This window comes from Nomascus leucogenys, chromosome X, assembly GCF_006542625.1.
Source record: "Nomascus leucogenys isolate Asia chromosome X, Asia_NLE_v1, whole genome shotgun sequence".
Lineage (NCBI taxonomy): Eukaryota > Metazoa > Chordata > Mammalia > Primates > Hylobatidae > Nomascus > Nomascus leucogenys.
In genome coordinates, this window is record NC_044406.1 from 44730813 (window position 1) to 44756034 (window position 25222).

A 25222-nucleotide genomic window follows, 5' to 3' on the forward strand; every position below is an offset into this window, starting at 1 on the left:
CGTTCAGTTACTTCTGAAGATCAGAGATGATTTTTGCCTAAGTCAAACTTTGGGATATCCCTAATTTACATTGGCTGGTTCTTTGTGTTTATTTTGGCATTAAGTACAGATTTAAATCTTTCCATGAAGAGACTCAAGCACAATCATAATTTTTCACAAGACTAAGTCATATGCTGGCTACCCAAGCATTTGCTGACTATTTGTTGTACAGGGACACAGGTCCTACTCACAAGGATGGCTATGAGAACATTATGCAAAGGGAGTTATTAAGAAATTAGCTTTGTGATCCCTCTGGGGTATCTTCCTCCTGCTATGGAATCAAGAGAGTGGTTTGGATGAGGCTTGTGGCCTTTAACATTTCATGTGTATAAGGATCACTGTCATCCAGACATCGGAACTTTTAAAATTCCATGACTTTCCTTCACTGTACCAGAGTAATTGTGACCCAGCTTCATTTGCTTAAATGCAGTTAAGGTTTTGCTGAATTTTTAGTGTTTAAGAGATTGCGTTGGGGTACCAGGTGATAAGAGAAAATAAAAGGTTTCTGCCCCCGAGTTGACACTCTTGAGTGTAACACAACTGTGCACAGTGAGCCAAAGGGTGAGGCAGGCTGTGTGGCTGAGTTTAGGGTATGTGGGGATCAGTTGTAGGAGATAAGACAGGAAACATATTCAGGCAATAGATTGTGGGGGACCTTGATTGCCCTTTTGGGGCCCAAGGCTTCATTCCATTAAAAAGTGAATTGGCATTCATGAGTGAAGGCTTGGGCTGATTTAGGCCTACCTGAGAGTGACCCTGGCCTCCTATGCTCTATGTCATTGAAAACAGTAAGAGTTAAGATAATTGGGGGATGTTGCACCTGCCTTGGTTGTCACATGGAGCTGCCCCTCCACTGGGAAGCTGTAAATTGGCATGGGGACATTTGGTATGCCTGAGGGTGGTATAAAAGATTGACAGGAAAAGGGGCTGTGTTTTTTTCATCAACAAAATCCACAAACATCTTGCCTATCATCCGTGGCAGTCATACATGACCTCTGTGGATGAGGGGCAGAGGTAGCTGTAGACTTGGGTAGCTGCTGGGCCTCCCATTGAGATGAAGCTGCGGTCCCTGATGGGTTTCCTCTCCTGTGTCCTAATATAAAGGTAAGTAAATAAGTAAATATTGTATTAAATGGAAACCGGTGTGTGTCTTGGGGCTCTGGTTGCCGCTTGATCTCATCACCATAGCTGTGCCACTGCACTGACACCTTGAAATGAAAGGTTAGCATTACAAACTGGGCTAACTGGACTTGTGTTGGGGATGCCGGAGATCTGAATGGGGGTTAGAGCAATGATAAGGTGAGTATAGGGAGGATCATCTGCCTTCAGGACAGACACTGAGACTCCTGTCAGCAGTTCTGGCACATTGTCTGGGGAAGAAGGAAGAACAGAACTTCCAACTTTAGCTCTGGTGAGAGGTCTGAATGGGGCCGGAGGCTCTTCTTAGCTGTTTAAACATTTTAAAAGTTTTTATTTTAAATAACAAAATTTAACAGTGCTTATATATGCCAGGCACCATTCCAGGCATTTTATTTTATTTATTTTTATTATTTTGTTTTTGAGACAGGGTCTTGCTCTGTTACCCAGGCTGCAGTGCAGTGGTGTGATCATGGCTCACAGCAGCCCCAGTGTCCTGGGCTCAAACGATCCTCCCAACTTCGGCCTCCCAAAGTGTTAGGATTGCAGGAGTGAGCCATGGCTCCTGGTCCATTCCAGACATTTTATAAATATTAACTCATTTAATTCTTCTAACAACTCAATACCATTTATAGTTTCCTGAGGAGAAAATTGAGGCACAAAGAAGTTGAGTGACTTGCCCAGGTCATGTAGCTTAGTAAATGGTGAAGCTGAGCTTTGAATCCAGGCAGTCTGCCTCTAGACTCCCTGCTCTGAACCCTTCTGATTCCTATAGCTTCTCTTCCCCATTCTTCCTCGTAAGTAATAAGCGGTTTATGGTTTTGCTCCAGTGTTTGGGTTTCTTTGCAGCCGCTCAAGATCAACCAATTCTTCGGGAAAGCGAAACCCAAGGCTCCACTGCCCAGCCTGACTGACTGCATTGACACGGTGGACAGCAGGGCAGAATCCATTGACAAGATTTCTCGATTGGATGCTGAGCTAGTGAAGTATAAGGATCAGATCAAGAAGATGAGAGAGGGTCCTGCAAAGAGTATGGTTAAGCAGAAAGCCTCGCGAGTTTTAAAGCAAAAGTGGATGTATGAGCAGCAGGGCAATCTTGCCCAATAGTCATTCAACATGGAACAAGCCAATTATACCATCCAGTCATTGAAGGATACCAAGACCACGGTTGTTGCTATGAAACTGGGAATAAAGGAAATGAAGAAGGCATACAAGCAAGTGAAAATCGACGAGGTTGAGGATTTACGAGACCAGCTAGAGGATATGATGGAAGATGCAAATGAAATCCAAGAAGCACTGAGTTGCAGTTATGGCACACCAGAACTGGATGAAGATGACCTAGAAGCAAAGTTGGATGCACTGGGTGATAAGCTTCTGGCTGATGAAGACAGTTCTTATTTGGATGAGACAGCATCTGCATCTGCAGTTCCGGAAGGTGTTCCCACTGATACAAAAAACAAGGATAGAGTTCTGGTGGATGAATTTGGATTGCCACAGATCCCTACTTCATAGATTGGCATCATTCAAGTATATCTTGTAAAACAAACACATATTATGGGACTAGGAAATATTTATCTTTCCAAATTAACATAACAGATTTACGTTTCTTTCCTTTCTTTGAAGGAAAGTTTAATTACATTGCTCTTTTATTTTTTCCATTAGGAGACTCATTGTTTGGGAAATGCTTTTTTTGTACTAAAATTTGATAAAATTTGATTCATTTTTTTCTTATGAAAATTGAACTTAGTTTAAAAGTATCTTTGGCTTGTATGACTTGTTTTCATTCATTAGTAATAATTTGAAATAAAACTAAGGAAATGGAATGTTAAAAATCTATGACACTGTAACTCTGCAGTCTCAAAATGACCTGATAAACTGATAAGACAAAGATGAGATTATTGGGGCTGTTCATATTATGTTTCAGAACCATTTTCTATTGTGGTATTATAGGTTGGTTAAAGTGATAGCTTTTTTGATGGGTTTTGTTGTGTCTTGTGAACAAATCATTACTGTGTCCAATATTGGAATGGAGTTATCACTACTGTATCATGAGTGGGTATTTTTATTCTATGGTTTCCTCAGTATTACATCTTCACTTGTATCAATAATGAATATTTCTTGATATTTAATGTATAGGACATTTATACTCAATAAATATTTTTCAAAAGGATATAATTTTAATGATATCACTTCAGCTTAAAACTTCTACTGCGGAAACCAAATTTAATAGAATTTTAATGTCATTTTAGCTTATAACTCCACTACAGAAACAAAGTTAACCATTGTGAGGAAAGAGCAAGGAACAATCTGGGCTTGGGCCCTGGGTCTACCATTTACTAACTACTGAGTAGTCTATTCAACTTCTCTAAGCTTCTGTTTCCTTATTAGTAAAATCGTGCTTATCTCATAGAGCTTTTGTGAGGAGTAATTGAGGTAATGGTCATAAGTACCTTGTTAACCACAACGGGCTATTCTCATATGAAGGACTGTTAACAATAAAAAAGCACTGCTTCAAAAAAAAAAAAAACCGGAATTAATCGTTTTTAAAATGTCATTGTTTGTTGCTGCTGTTGTTGTTTTGAGAGGGAATCTCACTCTGTTGCCCAGGCTGGAGTGCAGTGGTGTGATCTCAGCTCACTACAACCTCTGCCTCCTGGGTTCAAGCAATTCTCCTGCCTCAGCCTCTCAAGTAACTGGGGCTACAGGTGTGCGCCATCACACCCAGCTACTTTTTTTTGTACTTTTAATAGAGATGAGGTTTCACCATGTTGGCCAGGCTGGCCTTGAACTCCTGACCTGAAGTGATCCACCCGCCTCAGCCTCCCAAAGTGCTGGGATTACAGGCATCAGCCACTGTGCCCAGCCAAAATGTCATTGTTGATGACTGAGTCAGAACACTCACACAGGTTACAGCTGCACAGGGTGACACCACTGGGCAGTTTCCAGGAAGCATGGATTCCTTATGGTGTGTGCAGGTGAATATAGCACCTGCCCTTTGGCTTGTACCCCTGTCCTGCATACCAAGGAAGGCCTATGCTATGGTTTTAGGGCCTCATATCACATTTCTTGACCCCCTTTGCTACTGAGACAGTCCCCTCTCCAAAATTCTTGGGGTCGGAAGGTGTATTTCCCCCTCCTCTTGGCATCCTTGACAGGTTCCATGGCTTTGATGCTCCTGTAGTCTCCTACTTTGCCTTTCCATAGGAGAGTGAGTAAATTTTCTTTGGGAGGAAACCCAGGCAAGTCTGAACAATGAGTGTGCATTTGGGGCTGACTCTGGGATTCAGACATTGCTTTGTGTTTTTGGTGTTTTTGCTTTCCTTTCTTTTCTTTCTTTTTTTTTTTTTTTTTTTTTTTTGTAGAAATCTTATTGCCAATACACCACGGGCTGCCCCACTCAGACACATTAGTCATGGCAAAAGAAGCAAATCATTCCTTTTTGAAGATGAGCCTTATATTACATGAATCATTATATTAATCCTTACATGAAGTCCACCTGTTATATGTGGTGGTGATTGTATTTTGTCCATATTTCTTTTGCTGGGTGGGGAGATCAACTGTAGCTTTTTCATCCTGATTTTCATTCCTTGCTACAAAGCAGTGATTTGGTTTCTAGGTCGGCATTGTAAGGAGCCTAATGCTTTGTCACAGTACTCCAGCTCCTCACACTGCTGGCTGAACAGAGGCTGCTAAAATAGGTTGATCAAGTTGTGTTTTTCATTGTCATATTTTGCACCAAATGAAGCGTGACACATCCCACTCTGTGACAGAAGCTGTGAGTGACAATTGGTTCCGTGTGGTGACCTAAAATGACAGAACGTTACCTGCTGCTTACTAAGGAAGAATCTTCTGGAGGTTTTCCCTGTATCTCTGCTTGGAGCCCACAATAGAACTTGTGTATGGCATCTAATAAATTGCAATCCCAGTGTGACAAAGACCTGCAGGCACAGAGAAGAAATAACTTGGTCACATAAAGTTTTGGAGTTCTCAAATCACTCATTTAATGTTATTTTTAAACATCCATCTCTCATTTGGTTACTTTCTTTAATAGTCCAATTCTTTATGTGTAATACAGAAATCAAATATCATAAATGGGATTGATAAAAGTCCTTCTTTGCCTCATGGAATTTTAGTTTTTACAAATAACCTTAGAATAATTCAGGTAACTAAGGTATTTGGAGCAACAGTGCTTACTTGTACATGAAGAACTATCACTCTCTATTCTCCATTTTTCTGCAAGTAACTTAATTAGCTAGATTAACAAACATTGTCACAGAAACAGTGTTTTTTTAAAGCTATGGATCCTTGTATTTATATTTTTAAAAAGCCATAAACAGGCATTTCTACCTTATTAAGAGGACTTAAACAGGTGTTTAAACATTAAGACAGTGATGATTTTGAAACATAATAAAACTCTTAAGGCTTTTGTTTTGAAACCCACATTCATGCTACTTATATGTGGAACACCTTTGTATTTGGGGGCAACGTGCTATTAAGGCTGTTGACCCTAGTACTCACTACCCACCCTTACATACACACACACACACACACACACACACACACACACACACACACACACATCAGAGAGAAACAGTGTTATTTTAGAGCCCAGGACCATCAAAATAGTTTTTTGACTTATCAAGCCTTGAACTAGAATAGGAAACCCACATTTGTTCTAGTGTTTATGTGTTTAATAGTTCATACCATGAAGTTATATGTTGATTGCAGATGTGGGAAGCAAAATGGAAAAAAATGCATCTTGCCGACAAACATCACCGACTGCCTTCACTAACTGCACTTAGCACAATACGTAATCATCTTTTCTCTTTGTTTACTTATTTATGGGCTACCCCTCCCTACCTGCTCTAGACTGAAGTTGAAAAAGGCAAGGCCTTTGCTTGTCTTCCTCAAGATTGCTCAGATATTGTTTGCAATAGAGTCCCCATAGCCTTTGGTGGGTTGGTGGCTGTGATAGGGAGGGTCTTTTGTCAACCCTGGGCCTTCACTTTGGAAGCCGTGCTGTGTTGCGATTAATTCTAATAAACCCATGCAGCATCTGAAGATAACCCCACAGGGAATTGAATTTTGAAGCAAACGTGTTTATTTCTTGGAAGCTTAATGGATGGATTGGGAAAAAAAAAAAAGAATCATTTGCTTCTAGCTTTGGAAGCCAGAGAAACCACAGGCTGAGGAGCATGCCCTTGTCCCTCAGTCTCCTATTAGCTTGCAGCTCTAATTTCTATCCAGGGTAATATGGCCGAGGGGAACCATTTGCATCTTTGAAAATTCCACTCTTCTGCTGGCTTATAACAATAGAACAGTGCAAATGTATCTTGTGTGTTCTCTACCATTATGGATAATTACTAATGAAGTTTCTTTCTGGCAATTCTCATTAAGTGATTTAATTTTAGAAGTGGAAAGAACTATACCTATTGGAACACTTGAATGTCAACAGACTATTAAACTTTATTAAGAATAAGAATTATTCCCTGGAATTTTGTAAGATCACCTTAAATCAAATTATATTTTCAAAAAGGACCATAAACATAACTGCAGTCAGAAAAAATGTTTTAAATCATTATTAATGTAGTTATATGTATAAGGACTGGAGGCGATCCTTTTGTGGGCATGCTGATTTGAAGTCCTTTGTTCAGCCTGTTTGTTCTTAAGTTTAGATTTTGTTGTACTGTGAGACCTTACCTTTAACATCCACTCATGTGATGCTTTATCGCTTTTTTGAGAGGTTTTATTATGGAAATTCAGGATATAGTCTTGGCAGTCTAAAAACGTAGGTGGTTTTGCTTTGCTATATCATCTCAGTGATCCTCGGGGGTTGTTTGGATGATCAGTTCCATCAGCTAGGGTCCCCTTCTTTTCTCTTCTCTGCCACGGCTGTGAGGGAGGTCTTGGAGGACAATAATGCCAGGTAGAGGAGGATGCAAGGTGTAAGTGGGGAATTCTGAGGAGTTGAATATGAGTGTTTATGTGTAGGGGCAGACGGCAGTGGGAAGTGAAATTGGCAGATGCCAGTGCTTTGTGGGCCTTGAATGCCATGTTAAGGAGCTTGGATTTTTTTTTTTCCCATGGATGATGAAGCTGCTCAATAATTTTAAGCAGGGTCATGGCATGACTAGCCTCATTTGCGATTCAGAGAAATTAGTCTGGTGGCTGATGGAGAAGGAATGATTGGGGAATCAGGGGAGAAGCAGGGGGTATAGTTAAGAAACGATTGCAGAAAATCCAGTCAGGGAGCTTGAACCAGAGTAATGATAATAAGGAGAAGAGGGGGTGACTAGGAAAATGCTTGAGAAGTAGAGTTGGCAGGAGTGGGAAAGGACAGGATGTGGGTGTGATGAGGTGCTACTCAGTGGCACTAAGTTTTTGTGCTTGAATCAAATAATTGCTCAAGTCCTAGAACCAAGGCTTCTTTCTGAGGAAAATCTTGTTTGTGATTATAGAACTTCTCTTCAGCAGACAAGAATATGCAAGTCAAGATCTTTGATTTCTTTTTCATAACAAGTATCATTACAACCAACATACCTGGAAGATGTAGCCTATAGATCTTTTATGTTACCAGCTATTGAGGTCCTCAGTAATGACCTTAATCATGTTTGTTGTTCATCTTGTTCTTGTCAGAAGGCTGGCTGAAAATTTTGGTATTTGAGAGAGGAATGTTCTTAAGGAATATATTACTTACTAGTTTCTCAAAAAAATAATTTAAGTCAAAACATCAGGAAATGACAGATTAGACCATGTTATTTTGCCCTTCAGCCTTTCACTCCTGGAATTGCCCTTATAGAACCAAACTAACTTTATGTCTTTAGTTTTCTCTTAGAGCTACTCATATATGGAATGCCTTCACATTTAGGAGAAAAATGTTATTAAGGCTGTTGACCTTCGTGGCCCCCTCCCCCTAATTTCCACAAAACCCTGAGATAGTTTCTTCTTAGAGCGCAAGACCAACAAAATATTTTTTTGAGTTATCAAACCTTAAGCTAGAGTAGGAAATCTATGTTTGTTCTAGTGTTTTCCATTTTGTTCTTGTCAGCAAGAAGCACAAAGTTTTAAGCTTTTCTATGGTTTTCCTCAAACAACTTTTAAAATTATTATATTTATTTATTGTACTCTTTATTTTATTTATTATGCTCATATATTAACTGGATTTGTGTTTTTAGTTTAACCCATTTTAGTCAATTGGGTACTTTTTTTTATTATACTTTAAGTTCCAGGGTACATGTGTACAATGTGCAGGTTTGTTACATATGTATACATGTGCCATGTTGGTGTGCTGCACCCACTAACTCCTCATTTACATTAGGTATATCTCCTAATGTTATCCCTCCCCCCTCCCCCCACCCCACGACAGGCCCCGGTATGTGATGTTCCCCACCCTGTGTCCAAGTGTTCTCATTGTTCGATTCCCACCTATGAGTGAGAACATGCGGTGTTTGGTTTTCTGTCCTTGTAATAGTTTGCTCAGAATGATGGTTTCCAGCTTCATCCATGTCCCTACTCATCCTTTTTTATGGCTGCATAGTATTCCATGGTGTATATGTGCCACATTTTCTTAATCCAGTCTATCATTGATGGACATTTGGGTTGGTTCCAAGTCTTTGCTATTGTGAATAGTGCTGCAATAAGCATACTTGTGCATGTGTCTTTATAGCAGCATGATTTATAATCCTTTGGGTATATACCCAGTAATGGGATGGCTGTGTCAATTGGTATTTCTAGTTCTAGATCCTTGAGGAATCGCCACACTGTCTTCCACAATGGTTGAACTAGTTTACAGTCCCACCAACAGTGTAAAAGTGTTCCTGTTTCTCCACATCCTCTCCAGCACCTGATGTTTCCTGACTTTTTAATGATGGCCATTCTAACTGGTGTGAGATGGTATCTCATTGTGGTTTTGATTTGCATTTCTCTGATGGCCAGTGATGATAAGCATTTTTTCATGTATCTGTTGGCTGCATAAATGTCTTCTTTTGAGAAGTGTCTGTTTATATCATTCGCCCACTTTTTGATGGGGTTGTTTGATTTTTTCTTGTAAATTTGTTAAGTTCTTTGTAGATTCTGGATATTAGCCCTTTGTCAGATAGGTAGATTGTAAAAATTTTCTCCCATTCTGTAGGTTGCCTGTTCACTCTGATGGTAGTTTCTTTTGCTGTGCAGAAGCTCTTTAGTTTAATTAGATCCCATTTGTCAATGTTGGCTTTTGTTGCCATTGCTTTGGGTGTTTTAGTCATGAATTCCTTGGCCATGCCTATGTCCTGAATGGTATTGCCTAGGTTTTCTTCTAGGGTTTTTATGGTTTTAGGTCTAACATTTAAGTCTTTAATCCATCTTGAATTAATTTTTGTATAAGGTATAAGGAAGGGATCCAGTTTCAGCTTTCTACATATGGTTAGCCAGTTTTCCCAGCACCATTTATTCAATAGGGAATCCTTTCCCCATTTCTTGTTTTTGTCAGGTTTGTCAAAGATCAGATGGTTGTGTATGTGTGGTATTATTTCTGAGGACTCTGTTCTGTTCCATTGGTCTAGATTTCTGTTTTGGTACCAGTACCCTGCTGTTTTGGTTACTGTAGCTTTGTAGTATAGTTTGAAGTCAGGTAGTGTGATGCCTCCAGCTTTGTTCTTTTGGCTTAGGATTGTCTTGGCATTGTGGGCTCTTTTTTGGTTTCATATGAACTTTAAAGTAGTTTTTTCCAATTCTGTGAAGAAAGTCATTGGTAGCTTGATGGGGATGGCATTGAATCTATAAATTACCTTGGGTAGTATGGCCATTTTCACAATATTGATTCTTCCTATCCATGAGCATGGAATGTTCTTCCATTTGTTTGTGTCCTCTTTTATTTCATTGAGCAGTGGTTTGTAGTTCTCCTTGAAGAGGTCTTTCACATCCCTTGAAAGTTGCAGTTGGGTAAATATTTAAAGTATGTTTCTGAAATGAATAAAGATTTGGGCCGGGCATGGTGACTCACACCTGTAATCTTAGCACTTTGGGAGGCTGAGGTGGGCGGATCACTTGAGGTTAGGAGTTTGAGACCAGCCTGGCCAACATGATGAAGCCCCATTTCTACTAAAAATACAAAAATTAGCCAGGTACAGTGGCGCACATGTGTAATCCCAGCTACTCGGGAGGCTGAGGCAGGAGAATCGCTTGAACCCCAGAGGCAGAGGTTGCAGTGAGCTGAGATTGTGCCACTGCACTCCAGCCTGGGCCACAGAGCAGACTGTGTCTCAAAAAAAAGATTTTGGATGACCCTACATCAGTATTTTTTGGGGCGTTTAAGAAGATGACTGCTCCTTGTGCAGTAATTTTCTCTTAAAAACTTCAAAACACTTTATTACACAAATACAAGAAAAATTAACACAAGTATCAGGGTGATTTTTGTGGTACAATGTGGGATTTCTAATCACCTGACCTTTGGTATAATTAATATGTATAATGTATCTGTCCATCTTATAGAACTCAGAGCACCTTTTGAGTATTTTCCAGGAATATGTAACACAATTTCAACTTTGGTTTTTATGACATAGTTCTTGTATGCAATGCTGATTGCTTACTCAAGAATGGGACACCCCCTTCCCAATTATTTCACAATTTCTTTAGGAAAATGCAGTTATTATGGTGGATGCATGTTGCCATAACTCATGAGACCAGGTGTCCAGGATGGAGAAGCAGGGCTAGGATTTTTTGTTTCGTTTCTGTCCTGGGCAACCTTTATCGTTTTGGTCAGAGTTCTGACTTTATCCAGAAGCCAAGTGACTTCAGTACAAGGTGGTTTCCCCCTTCCCCAAACAGCAGGGAACTAGAATCAGAAACAGGAAAAAATAAATACGTAAAAAGAAACAAATTATGATCAAAATAGCTTCAAATAAGGTTTTAAAGCCACTTGGGTACCATTTGCCTATTGATATCAGAATCATCCCTTCTTGTTTAGGTATAAATCAGTTAGATCTCCAATTTGCTAATGGTTACAATGGATATTTTAAACCAGAAGAGTCAGTACATTTATGATAGCCATAGGGTCCTCATGATTCCATATTTAAAGTGTTTTAGAGGGTGAGTGAGTGGGAATTTGAGAACAAATTTGGGCAAGGAAATTCCTTCCCCTCTGTGCTTTTGTAGCACTTGTGTCTGTCTTACTGAGGAGGATCCTGCCTGAGTCGTCTCAGGGTTCATAGCATCCAGTGGCTGAATGTTTATTGAATTAAGGCAGGCAATAGGGATTCCTTTCTTGGTTTATCAATGTTTGTTTCTTCTCTTTTTAATAAAGAAACTGGCTGGTTTCTATTTGCGTGCTCAAAATAAGCATATCTTTACCAAATGTTGCTGGAAGTCAGAGCCCTCAAAGGCCCTGCAAATGCTCACCTTACCACTTATCCCCTTAATGATATATCATGCATCTAGGTTTATGCATCTGAGCATTGGACTGGGATCTAGAAGTCTCAGGTCTGAGTCACTCCTTCAGTCTTCAGTACCCATCTTCACTTGAGCAGACCACTTAATATCTCTAGACTTCAACATCTTGATTTATAAAATAAAATTACTATTATAAGTCAGGGGCTGTCTATATGTGCACTGCCTGCCTTAAGGACTTTTGCCAGAAATAAAATTAAGTAATGTACAGATGTTCCTTGACTTATGATGGAGTTATGTCCTGATAAAGCCATCATAAGTTTAAAATATTGCAATTTGAAAATGCATTTAATACACCTTACCTACCAAACATCATAGCTTAGCCCAGCTGACCATAAATGCGCTCAGAACACTTACATTAGCCTGCAATTGGGCCATATCATCTAACACAATGCCTGTTTCATAATAAAGTATTGAATAGCTCATAATTTATTGAATACCATACTGAAAGTGAAAACAGAATGGTTGTATGGATACTCAAAGTTCGGTTTCTACTGAATGTGTATCGCTTTTGCACCATCTTAAAGGGGAAAAACTGTAAGTCGATTCTAAGTCAGAGACCATGTATAAGGCTTCTCAAGACTGAAAAATACACTCTGTGTGACATTTGTCATTTTCAACTAACCAAGAATGAGGGCACATTCACAAAAATTTGATTAGATTCAGAATTTAACCTTATACCACTGGACTCATATTTTTGGGATCAGTGAATCATAATGTAGTTATTAACAATTTTGTGACCATTTCCAGGAGCTAACTGTAACTGAGCCATTATAAAGAAAAAGCTGCTCAGTTATAGGGACCCAAAAATATACCAAATCATTCAAGTGTTTATTGAATGCCTACTGTATGCCTGCTACTCCACACGTGAAATAGAAAAGAAATCTTACCTATAGGTCTGATCCTCAAGGAATTTACAGTCTAGTTAGGGAGGTGGAATAATTTAAGAACTGGACTAATCTGTGATATAAATAAATACTTTAAAAATTCTTTTAAAATTATTTTTAGATACTTATTGAGAGAAATGAGATATCAGTGTGAATAAGGAGCTTGGGTAGGGTCTTAAAGAGTTGAAATTAAACCTGGGAATGTAATTCAAGTGAAAAGGAATTTTGTCAAGATGGAATAATTTAATCTAGTGCAATGTCTGATATATAGTACATGCTCAATAAGTATTAATTTGCTTGATGAATGAATCTCTTTCAACAAATTTATCTTCTGGTTTGCCAGTTCTCTCTTTACTATGTCTAGTCTGCTGTTGAACTTGAAAATGAAATAAAAATGCTAAGATCATGTTTTTCTTTTCCAGGATTTCTATTGGTTCTTCCTAAACTCACAATCCTCTACTCCACACTAGACTCCTTAACCCTTCCCCTGCCTTATTTTTAGCCACAGCACCTACCATATTCTAACATACCATGTAATCTACTTACTTTGTTTCTTATGTTTCTTCCCTTATTAGAAATATAACGAAGTTCCAGGAGAGCAGGAATTTCTATTTGTTTCGTTCACTGACATATATCTCCAAACACTAGAACAGTGCCTGGGACATAGTAGGATCTCAAAAAATATTTGTCGAGGATCTCAAAAAATATATGTGTTGTCCATAAGTAAGGAGGCAATAGTGAAACCTGCCAAATTAGATTGGGGTGGAGATGGGGTCCTTGTAGAGTCCAGTAGGAAATAAAATTTGGGGAGGGGCTTCATTATGGCCAGATTATATAGAGCATCCTGTGTTGAGGGGAGGTTTGGGGCTTCAACATAGTAGGCACGTATATTATTTACAAAGCTGAGCCAAATATCCATAATTTACTTGTCATCTGGGAGACATCAGGAAATAGCGGAAAGAACTCTGGCTTTGGAATTGGAAGTATGCAAGTTGGAATCCTACTTCTACAGTTTACCAGCTATGTGGTCTTAGGCAAGTTACGTACTCTTGAAGATCCAGTTTTTTTTTTTTTAACTGTAAAGTGGTGTTAATAATCCCTACCTCATAAAGTTGTGGTGAAAATTAAGAGATAATATTGTAAGTAAAACCCCTAGTACAAAGTGGGTGCCCAGTAAGTAGTTCTTAGACTACACTGGCTGATATGAAACTATTAGCATGCCAAAATGTACTTTTTCTGTTTGGGGCACATTACTTAGAATAATAGGAAGAAGCAGAAAACATTGAGTGTAGTATACTGAGGCAGAGTATTGTAACTGTGGTTTAGGAAAAATAACTACCAACTATGAGTAAAAATGAAAAGGAAGATACTATATTTGGGTGTTTTACAGTCATGAAAAAAAACCCACAGAAATAACTAGTATCTTTTCACTTCTCCAAAATGTTTTGAAACCTTGAGTTAATTAAGAAGGGAGAGGAAAATCCCCTAATAATACTAGAGTCACTAATAGTGTGGTCTCTGAAAGTACCGAACCACAGGGAAGTCACGGGGCTCTGGAGGAGATCAGCTTTCCTGGAGTGGTCCAGTCCTCGTGGATATTCTCTTCAGGGCAGGACCTGCATGTCGACATGAACCTAGGGCGCTAACTTGACCCTCCGCAGAAAAAACTTTTAATGTTAAGTCCTCTGCTTGCTAAAGGTCACCCAAGAATAATTCTCCTGGAGAAGCCTTGTGCATTTCCTTTTCTTTTCTTTTCTCTCTTTTTTTTAACTTTTTTTGAGATGGAGTTGCACCCTTGTTGCCCAGGCTGGAGTGCAATGGTGTGATCTCGGCTCACTGCAACCTCCACCTCCCGGGTTCAAGCGATTCTCCTGGCTCAGCCTCCCAAGTAGCTGAGATTACAGGTGCCTGCCACCATGCCCAGCTAGTTTTTTGTATTTTTAGTAGAGATGGTTTCACCATGTTGGCCAGGCTGGTCTTGAACTCCTGACCTCAGATGATCCACCTGCCTCAGGCTCCCAAAGTGCTGGGATTACAGGCGTGAGCCACTACGCCCAGCCTGCCTTGTGCATTTTCTATATAACTGGTTGTTAAAGATGTATCCTTTTTTGCTAATTGACCCATGGATAAGGGGCCATCTGACAGCTTTGTCTGAGAATTTAGGATTAAGCAAACATTTATTTCTCTTAACTGGTTATTCCCTCTTATCAGATGATAAGAATTAAATAGCACATAATGCTTCCTTTTTGTTTCAGTTATCAAGAAACTCAGAGCACCATGTAATGCTTGATTACAATAACAGAAAGTCTAGGAGGACCATAAATTTACTTCCTCCTTGTATACTATAGTTCAGTACTGTCATTTTCTATTTTAAGCGGCTTGCTGTGTACAGCACCTTAAAGGCTTTACAAAATAGCCTGAGTATACCTATTTTGGCATTTGACTAATTTAACATTTCCCCAGATGTGACTCAAACATTTTGTAAATGTAGTGAATTTAAAAATTCCAGGTGTCTAGCAGTAGGGGCATGGTTTAATAAACTGTGGCATATTAATACACATTTAGAATTTTTATCTTAAATTCTAAAGCAAATCTGTCACCGAGCCCTTATACAAGACTCAGTGCACAATGTATAACTGAACAGCAGTGAACATGAATGAATTTATGTTTCAACGTGAGTAACTGATATGGTTTGGATATTATTCGTCCCCTCCAAATCTCATGTTGAAATGTGACCTCTCATGTTGGAGGTGGGCCTGGTTGGAGGTGTTTTGATTAATGGGGGTGGATCCCTCATAAATGGCTTGGTGCCATCCCTGCCACTAATGAGTGAGTTCTTGATCTGTTAGTTCAGGTGGGATCTGGTTGTTTAAAGAACCCGGCATCTCCCCCCTCTCTCACTTGCTCCCTCTCTTCATGTGACATGCTGGCTCCCCTTCGCCTTCCACCATGGTTATAAGCAGCCCGAGGCCCGCCTCAGAGACAGATGTGGACACTGTGCTTCCTGTACAGCCTGCAGAACCATGAGCCAAATAAACCTCTTTTCTTTATAAATTACCCAGTCTCAGGTATTTGTTTATAGAAATGCAAATAGACTAATACAGTAACCTGCAAAAAATATAATATGGAGTTAAAAAAAGGGAGATGCAGCAAAATTCATTCAGTTAATACAACAGAAAATGCTGCTTGTCCCCCAGTATCTGCTTTCCATTTTTTTCCTCATAATAGAATTTTAGAAGGTTCAATGACCTCCCAGAAAGAAGACGACTTTATTTTCTTGCCTCTCTTGCAGCCAAATGTGATCATGTGACCAAGTACTTGGCCAATAGGATATCAGTGGAAGTGTGTGTGTGTTTGTGTGTGTGTGTGTAATTTAGAGGCTGTGCCGTTAAAGGGAGTGCCTTCCCTGATTGTTTTCTCATTTCCCTTTGCCTGACACATGGGCCTGATGGTGTGGGCAACACCCTCTTGGTGGTAGAGCAGGAAGATGAGGGAGGGGTAGTGAGGGAGGAGTAGGGAGCCACCACTTCATCCCAGGAATACTTATGTTCTGACTCTTCTGTGAAGGAAAGAGAAACTTGTGTAAGCCACCATTATTTTGGTCTTTGTTCCAGCAGCTACACCTGCTTCCTAATTCTATATGATACTATTTATGTAAGTTAAAATGAGCAAAAGAATATTTATTATGTATCTGCGGACATGTATATTTAGTAAACCTGGACTGGATACAGACTAAAATGAATGACAGTTGCCTCAGAGGTAGAAGGGAAGGAATGGGACCAGGGAAGGAGGAAATACAGCCTACTTTCTCTCTTTACACTATGCCACAAGGATTCTCTCTTTTCTATGTGTCGTGCTCAGTTGACTACGTCAGAGTAGGACAGTCAATTCAATGATGAAGAATCTGTATGTTTGTGATTTTTGTGATTGCTTTATGCCATGCGGTTTTCTGTTGGCTTTTGACAGTGACTTTTACCCCATACGAAGTGATTGGATTAAGAGAAAATAGTGGCTCACCCTTAAAACAAATGTGGACGACACAGCCATGGCTGTCATGACAGGAGTGAGCTATGAAATAGACCTGGGAAAACAGATGCTATTGCAGTTTGATGGTAAGGCCTGTGGCACAGGTGTTGCTGGCAGGCTGCAAGAGGCCCCACAGGGGGCATTCTCCATTTGCCCAGACTCTAGACAATGCCATTGCTGGCTCAAAAGCTGAAATTGTCAGCAGCCTGGGTGACTGTCTCTTGGGGTCAGGCTCACATTAATCAGGCTCAGAGAGTCTGAGGCTAAAGCAGAGTGCCAATCGATTAATTTATGATAAGAGATTTGGCTGTTGTAGAGCAGAATGTGTGTTCAGGCTGAGCAGAGCATTTTTTTCTGAGTAGGCAGGTAGCAGAGGACCCCAGGTTGTCATCAGAAAGTTGCTTGGAAAGGACAGAGGAAGAACAGAGGCAATTGGTTATGGTATGCTCATAAATAGACTGGAAAAGCCTGATGGGTCCATCTCCTTGCTGGAATAGCCTTGACCCCACCTCTCCCCACTACCAGCCCAGGCCAGCCACTGTATCCTTTCCTTTATCAGTGGTTACATGCGTGATCTCATCATCTGACTTTTGGAGTCAGCCTTTCTTCTCTCTCTCTCTCTCTCTTTTTTTTTCACGGTATTTTTTTCAAACTAGATTCCACAGAATGGACTGGGTTTTCCCTAAATGAATCTCAGGTGCATTCCAGGTGAGTCACATTGCAGTTTGGGGAATCCCAGGCTCTTAAGGGCATACAAACAGCTCATCTGCTTTACTCCCTCAATTTGCCAATCACATCCAACATGTGACAATTTTGCTGGCTAACACTGAGGAAACCTTCATTCTCTTACCTCTACATCTATGGGGGCTCTCACTGTCCACTTCCCTATTCCAGGTACATTCCATGATGCCTTTAGTTGTATTTCTGAATGCGGTTCTTCTTATCACATGGCAGTCCTTCTGTCTTCCCACTTGTCCCTGCTTTCACTCTGTTTACCTAAATGTGGAAGTGCCTAAGGGGCAGTCCTTGCTCACATAACTTTGGCTCTCTGATGTGTGGCTTTAGAGATCATTTGTTCATAGCTAGCTTCCAGGTCTTTATATTCAGTCCTGAATGTATTCTTACAATACAGTCCTAACAGTCACTCCTTTTATAAGTAGTTGTTGGACAGGATAATACATATGATAGTACAAAATTCAAAAGTTAGAAGGCAAACTGAAAAAACGGCCTCCCTTTCTCCCTGGAGATAAATGTATTCCATTGTCTTCTCTGGAGACAAACACACTCATCAATTGAGCCATTTCTGCCTGAATGTGCCATGCTGTATTTCAAATCAGCGTATGTAATAACGTAGTTAGCACTGTTGCTCTAGAGTGCCATCAGCACCCACCTAGATGTTGAGGTGCCCTCCCTTCTCACATTGCCTAATGGTTCCCCGGAGAACCTTGAGCACCCCACTGCTATAGTATAAAACTAAAAGGATGGCTGCTGGAATTTCCTTACAATGCTTTTTTGCTTTTGTACAATTCACCTTCGGTTAGCTATGAACTCTCAGAGGATAGCAATTGTTGTGTGCTGTTTCTGGCATATCCCCTTTAGTGCTTTACACAGTCTTATACATAGAGTAGGGTTTTGTTGTTGTTGTTGTTATTTTAGGTAACATTTTTTGAACTTTTTTTGTTAGTTTAGGTAATGGGTGTAGGCATTTGTTTTTAAAAACATCAAAAAAAGTAACTGCTGGCAGAAAATGTAATGACAAGATGAGCAGCTGCCTGTTGTATTATGTATTATGATAGCTTAGTACCTTTAAATTTTTTTTCTGAACTTATTTTTATTTTTGAGAACAGAGTCTCACTCTGTCACCCATGCTGGAGTGCAGTGGTGTGATCTCAGCTCACTGCAGCCTTGACCTCCTGGGTTCAAGCAATCTTCCCACTTCAGCCTCCTGAGTAGCTGGGACCACAGGTGCGCACCACCACGGCAGGCTAATTTTTGTATTTTTTTTACAGAGACAGAGTTCCACTTTGTTGCCCACAATGGTCTCGAACTCCTGGGCTCAAGTGATCCTCCTGCCTTAGCCTCCTGAGTAGCTGGTATGATAGGCATGTGTCACCATGAGTTTAGTGCCTTTTTCAGTGGAACTTCTTTCCTTGTTCTCTGATAGTGTACCACTGTCCTACCTCAGCACATCCCATGGCACTGCCTGAGCTCCTTTCCTCCCTACCACTTACAACATACTATTTAACGCGTTTATCTTATTTTTAAACATCTTTCCGCCTACTAGAATGTAAGTCTTATGAAGGGAGGGCAGGAGTTTTGTCCCTGTTGTTGACTCTTACGTTCCCAGAGCCTAGCATATGGTAAGCTGCTCAACAAATATTTGTTGAATGTATAACCTGGTGAGATACCAATTGTTTATGTTGTCATTGAATTGATTACCATCACCAATCCTAGATTTCTCTTTGTTCTGTCCCCCACTGATACTTGGTATCAGTGCTTTGAGACCAGGAAGACACTTTTCGTTTCTCTGAAAACAAAACCTATAGTTTGGGGCTGAGTGACTTAGAGGCACGTGGAAGGAAGAAAGAACATAATCAATGGTGCTAGAACACAACGCCTTGGGCTCTGCTGTCAGTGCCTGACATACTTTCCAAACACTCCCCACTTCTATTTTACTAGCCTAGTTTGAGTACCTTTTTTTTTTTTTTTTTTTTTTTTTTTTTTTTGAGACAGAGTCTCACTCTGTCGCCCAGGCTGGAGTGCAGTGGTGTGATCTCAGCTCACTGCAACCTCTGCCTCCTGGGTTGAAGCAATTCTCCTGCCTCAGCCTCCTGAGTAGCTGGGATTACAGGCATCCGCCACCGTGCCTGGCTAATGTTTTTGTATTTTTAGTACAGCTAGGGTTTCGCCATGTTGGCCAGGCCGGTCTCCAACTCCTGACCTCAGGTGATTTGCCCACCTCGGCCTTCCAGAGTGCTGGGATTACAGGTGTGTCACCATGCCTGGCCTTGAGTACCTTTAATAAAGGTGATTCATGTCCCTATTTGTTATTCCCACCACAGAGTATATCATTTTTCGTGGCTTAATTTTTCTTTTTTAAAAAAATTTTTGAGACAGGGTCTTGTTATGTTACCCAGGCTGGTCTCGAGCTCCTGTGCTCAAGCAGTCCTCTCACCTCAGCCTCCCAAGTAGCTGGCACTAAAGGTACATGTCGGCCAGGCGCAGTGGCTCACGCCTGTAATCCCAGCACTTTGGGAGGCTGAGGCGGGTGGATCGCTTGAGGTCAGGAGTCTGAGACCAGCCTGGCCAACATGGTGAAACCCCTTCTCTACTAAAAATACAAGGATTAGCTGGGCATGGTGGCTTGCACCGGTAGTCCCAGCTACTTGGGAGGCTGAGACAGGAGAATTACTTGAACTCGAGAGGCGGAGGTCGCAGTGAGCTGAGATCATGCCACTGCACTCCAGCCTGGGCGACAGAAAGAGACTCTTGTCTCAAACAAACAAACAAATAAATAAAGGCACATGTCACCACACCTGGCTCAATCTCTCCTCTTTTTATGGTTAATATCTCTTTGGATTCTTTTGCTTAGATGCTGTCACTCTGATATTAAGGAGAAGGCCAGTTTATTGCACTTGAGTTTGAGCTTTAACTAGGTCATTTAGTCTCAAAAAGAAAAATTCTGTTTTGTGGTCACATTTTGCCCATGTAGTCAGGCAGCTGCCATGAATATGTGAACCTTGGGCTCCCTCTCCTGAGAGGGTGGCCAAGTAGACCTTGGCATAAATACAGAATTGAGAGGATGCTGGCTAGTGACACTGGCTTTTTGGTAAGGGCTGCCTGGCCACCTTGCCTCAAGTGATCTCCTACTGTCACTGTGGATGTCACATGCCTCCTGGCTGTGCCACTTACTAGTCAGACCCTTAATTAGTTCTAAAATGGATTTCATGTCCTTTGTGAGAACTGAATTCACCAAGATGATATCAGGGAAATCTCATTACCTTATAAACACAAAGAGATCATATCAACACGTCTTACTTTGCTGAAGAGTTGGGCTTTTGTCCTCTAGCTGGCGAGGAGCCATTGGAAGCCTTTAAGCCAGCAGAGGTGTTTCTTTTAGAATGACTATCCTTGCAGTGGTTTTCAGGTAAAGCACTGAGGAGTGTGAGATGGATGCAGGGAAGCAAAGAAGCTGTCAAAGAAAAAGTTTACCTGAGGCTGGGCGCAGTGGCTGACGGCTGTAATCCCAGCACTTTGGGAGGCTGAGGCAGGCAGGACACCTGAGAACAGGAGTTCGAGACCAGCCTGGACAACATGGCCAAACCCCACCTCTACTAAAAATATAAAAATTAGCCAGGTGTGGTGGTGCACACCTGTAATCCCAGCTACTCGGGAGGCTGAGGCAGGAGAATTGCTTGAACCTGGGAGGCGGAGGTGGTAGTGAGCTGAGAGCATGGAGAATAAAAGAAAGAAAGAACAAATAAAAAGTTCACCTGAGAAGAATGGCTGCCCCTGGGCAGAACCTAGATGCCTCCAGTGCAGGTGAATGACATAAGGATAACTCCCAGGTATCTGGTTCTCACAGGGACAGGGAATGCAGAGAAGAAACAACACTGATGGGGAGGAGGGAGACTTACTCTTGGATCTGTTGAGTTAGAGGTGTCAGGGAGATGGCAAGCAGAGGTTTAGATGTAGGTTGTGGAACACCATGGGAGAACTCTGTGCTCAACCTACAGTTGCTAGAACTGCTCCTTTAAAGTTCCTGCTGGGTGAGTGACTTTTAAAATATAACCTCTTATTATGGAAGTTTTCAAACATAGTAGAGACAATAATATAATAAACCAAATCCCATGTACCCATTACCATGCTTTGTTAATTACCAGCTCATGATCCATCTTATTACATCTATACCTTCCAGCTGCCTCTTCCCGTGTCAAGATGATTTTGACACAAATTCTAGATGTCATGTCATTTTGTTAGGTTGGTGCAAAAGTAATTGCAGCTTTTGCCATTACTTTCAATGGCAAAAGCTGCAATTACTTTTGCACCAACCTGATATTTGTAAATATTTCAATATTTATCTCTGAAAGACGAGGAGTCTTGTAAAAATATAGCTACAATACCTTATCCATCCTTAAAAACCATAGTAATTTTGTGATATTTGTCAAATATCCAGTGAGTTCACATTTCCCCAGTTGATTTTTTTAAGCTTCATTTATGATGTAACTAAGGCCCCTCCAACAGCATTTGGTTGATATGTCTCTGTCTCATAAATCTCTCTTCATCTGTAGATTTGGGTGTAAAACTTTTCAGAGCATTTTGGGATCTATTTGTGTGAACCTGAACTATAACCAGCACTTCAACAAAAGAAAGAGGTAGAGGAATATGGGATAATGTAGGGATCTTCTCTTTTTTTCTTTCTGAGACAGGATCTCACTCTGTCATCCAGGCTGTAGTGCAGTGACCCAATTGTGATTCACTGCAGCCTCAAACTCCTGGGCTCAAGTGATCCTCCTGCCTCAGTCTCCCGAGTAGATGGGACTATAGGTGCATGCCACTGCACTCAGCTGATTTTTAAATTTTTTTGTAGAGACAACATCTCACTGTGTTGCCCAGGCTAGGCTCAAACTCCTGAGCTCAAGCAATCTTCCTGCCTAATTTTTTGTGTAGATTTGGGGTCTCCCTGTGTTGCCCAGCTGGTCTCAAACTCCTGGACTCAAGTGATCCTCCCACCTCAGCCTTCCAAAGTGCTGGAATTACAGGCGTGAGCCACCACACCCAGCCAAGATCTTCTTAATTGGAGGTGTGATTTTAATTTTTTTCCCCTGGGAGGTGTGATGCTTCCAGGAAAGCTTGATAAAGCTCTTGTACTTGTAGCCTCTCTCTCCTGCAGTTAATTCTCTGTACTGCTATGGTATCTTCTAAAAGTCAGTCCTGATTGTACCCCTTTTTAGTCCAGAAGTCTTTGTGGCCTCTGTTTCCTGTGTGATAAAGTCTTATCTCATGAGCTTGGCTTAAAGGGATGGCTGGCCATCTTCCTTGTGCCAACCTCCCTGCTTGACATTTGGTCTCCACCCTTCCCCCTTCTCCCCTGTGTGGGCTAGCTCCAGCCATGCCACTGTATCTAATGTGCACTTTCCTACCTCATGCCAAGGGCTTTCTCTGAAATATACTTCACGCCTCCTCTTTCCTCTGTACAAGTCTGACTCATCTTGAAAGGCCCAACTGTGAAGTCACCTTTTCTGTGAAGTTTTCCTCAACAACTTTTTCATCTGAAAGACTTATTCATTCTGTTGTCTGCTGTGTCACCTTTTTATGCCTCTGTTTTGTGGTGGTTGTTACAGCCTGGTTGGCTTTATTGTCAGTAGTGTGTTGGCAGGTAGGACAGGTGTGTGTTTGTGTGTTTGTTTGTGTCTCAAGAGGGAAGATACTGTGTCCCGGCCAGGCCCGTGTCTCCTTAGCACTCAGCACAGAGACCTTCCCTCCTGAAATACAGGGTCCACCTGTTGGGTACAACTCTTAGGAGGATGAATAACAGATTTCCTATTCTAGATACTCCACTTTGTGTTCTGTTTTAAAATAAATTTATTAAGCAGCCTATTAAAAATGACATCGTTTAGAGCTACGCTGAATTAAAACTAGTATATAATTACATTTTATTCTGTCCTTGTAAATGCATAAAGGATATTGCTAGGTATGTGATATGAAGCATTCCTTGTGTCCCAGACACAAATTTCATGACTCAGGAAATTTCAACGAAAACACAAAACTCTAATCTTTCCAGATACTGTTTTGTTGCCTGCCAAAACTTAGACATAAATTGCAGGGGGAAGAAAAGCATTATGTCCACAATTAAGAGAATTGACACTTTATGTGTATATAATCTGTTACTATTATTTGTGCTCAGATTACAGTTTTTGATTTTCATTATTTCATTCTTCCAGCAAACATCTGTTGAGTGACGACCACATTCCAGACATTGTGCTGGGTTCAGTGGAGCTTGTAGTCTCATGAGGAGGACATGCAGTAACAGTTGTATAGGCAACGACAGCACAGGGGAAAGAGTGGTTGACTTTGTGACACAGGTGGTCCTGCAGAATGAATAGGAACTGATCAAGTAGACAGGGTAGGGAGGGTGGAGCCCAGGAGACATACCTTACAGAGTGGACAGTGTGTGCCAAGAATGGAGAAGTAGGAAATGGCATGGCTTACTTTAGTATTTAGCTGTCATTTTCATTTTTAATAGGAAATATATATTGTACATGTTGTAAAATGCAAATAGATCAACAGTGAAAGTTAAGTCCTATCTTTCCTCTGACCCTCAGCCACACAAGTCCTCTCCTTAGAGACAGCCACTGTTACATTTTCTTGTAAATGCCCTTCCACGGAATTATGATACATTTATAAACCTGAGATAGATTTTTATCTCCCCTCAAAAGGTAACATGTTATGCAACTTGTTTTTCGTCTTGCTTTTTTCCACCTAATGCATAGGATGTGTGTAGAGTGGCTGCATTCTTTTTAATGTAATGGCTATAGACTCCATTATGTGAGTGGACAACAGTTTATTTAGTTGGTACCCTTTGGAGGAGACATTTAGGCCTTTTATAATAATGTGGTGTTGCCTATCCTATGATATAGATTGGAATAAGTGAGCAACAGCCAGACTACAGAGCTGAGGGTTGTAAATATATTCAACTCTTAGTTCAGATTCTGCTGACAGACAGAAAGTCAAGCATGTTGGAGAAAGAACCAAATCGAATTCCAAGAAATGCAATATATTCATTGAAATTACAAACTCAAGATAAAGAACTGAAAAGACAGCACTGAATCCTAACCACTAGACTACCAGATTTAAATGTAAACTCTACAAATCCTAGTAGAAAACCTAGAAAGTACCCTTCCTGACATCAGACTTGGCATAGAATTTTTTGGCTAAGTCCTCAAAAGTAATTGCAACAAAACCAAAAGTAGGCAAGTGGGACCTGATTAAAGAGCTTCTGCACAGCAAAAGAAAGTATTAACAGAGTAAACAGTCTACAGAATGGGAGAAAATATTTGCAAACTCTGCATCTGACAAAGATCTAATTTCCAGAATCTATAAGGAACTTAAATCAACAAGCAAAAAACAAATAATCACATTAAAAAATGGACAATGGAACAGACACCTCTCTAAAGAAGACATACAAGTGGCCAACAAGCATATAAAAAAAGTTGATTATCACTGATCATTTGAGCAATGCAAATCAAAACCACAATGCAATACCCTCCCATACCAGTCAGAATAGCTGTTATTAAATAGTCAAATAAAACAGATGCTGGCAAGACTGCACAGAAAAGGGGAACACATATACACTGTTGATAGGAATGTAAATTAGTTCAGCCACTGTGGAAAGCAGTTTGGAGATTTCTCAAGGAACTTAGAACTACCATTTGACCCAGTAATCCCACTACTGGGTATATATCCAAAGGAATATAAATTGTTCTATTATAAAGACACATGCATTCATATGTTCATTGCAGCACTATTCACAATAACAAAGACATGGAATCAACCTAGGTGCCCATCAACAGTGGATTGGATAAAGAAAATGTGGCACATATACCCCAGGGAATACTACACAACCATAAAAAAGAACAAGATTACGTTCTTTGCAGCAACATGGAAGTAGCTGGAGGCCATAATCCTAAGCAAATTAACACAGGAAC

The 25222-nt window shown here is 40.6% G+C and overlaps 2 protein-coding genes and 1 pseudogene across 2 annotated transcripts in view; 2 read left to right on the forward strand and 1 right to left on the reverse strand.

Moving 5' to 3' along the window:
* The window catches only part of CHST7 (carbohydrate sulfotransferase 7), a 194258-nt gene that overhangs the window by 44622 nt on the left and 124414 nt on the right, over positions 1-25222 (reverse strand). The gene's annotated exons all lie outside the window — the stretch shown is intronic.
* The window catches only part of SLC9A7 (solute carrier family 9 member A7), a 148501-nt gene that overhangs the window by 31276 nt on the left and 92003 nt on the right, over positions 1-25222 (forward strand). The window lies entirely within an intron of this gene.
* On the forward strand, positions 2239-2688 carry LOC105738139 (annotated as a pseudogene).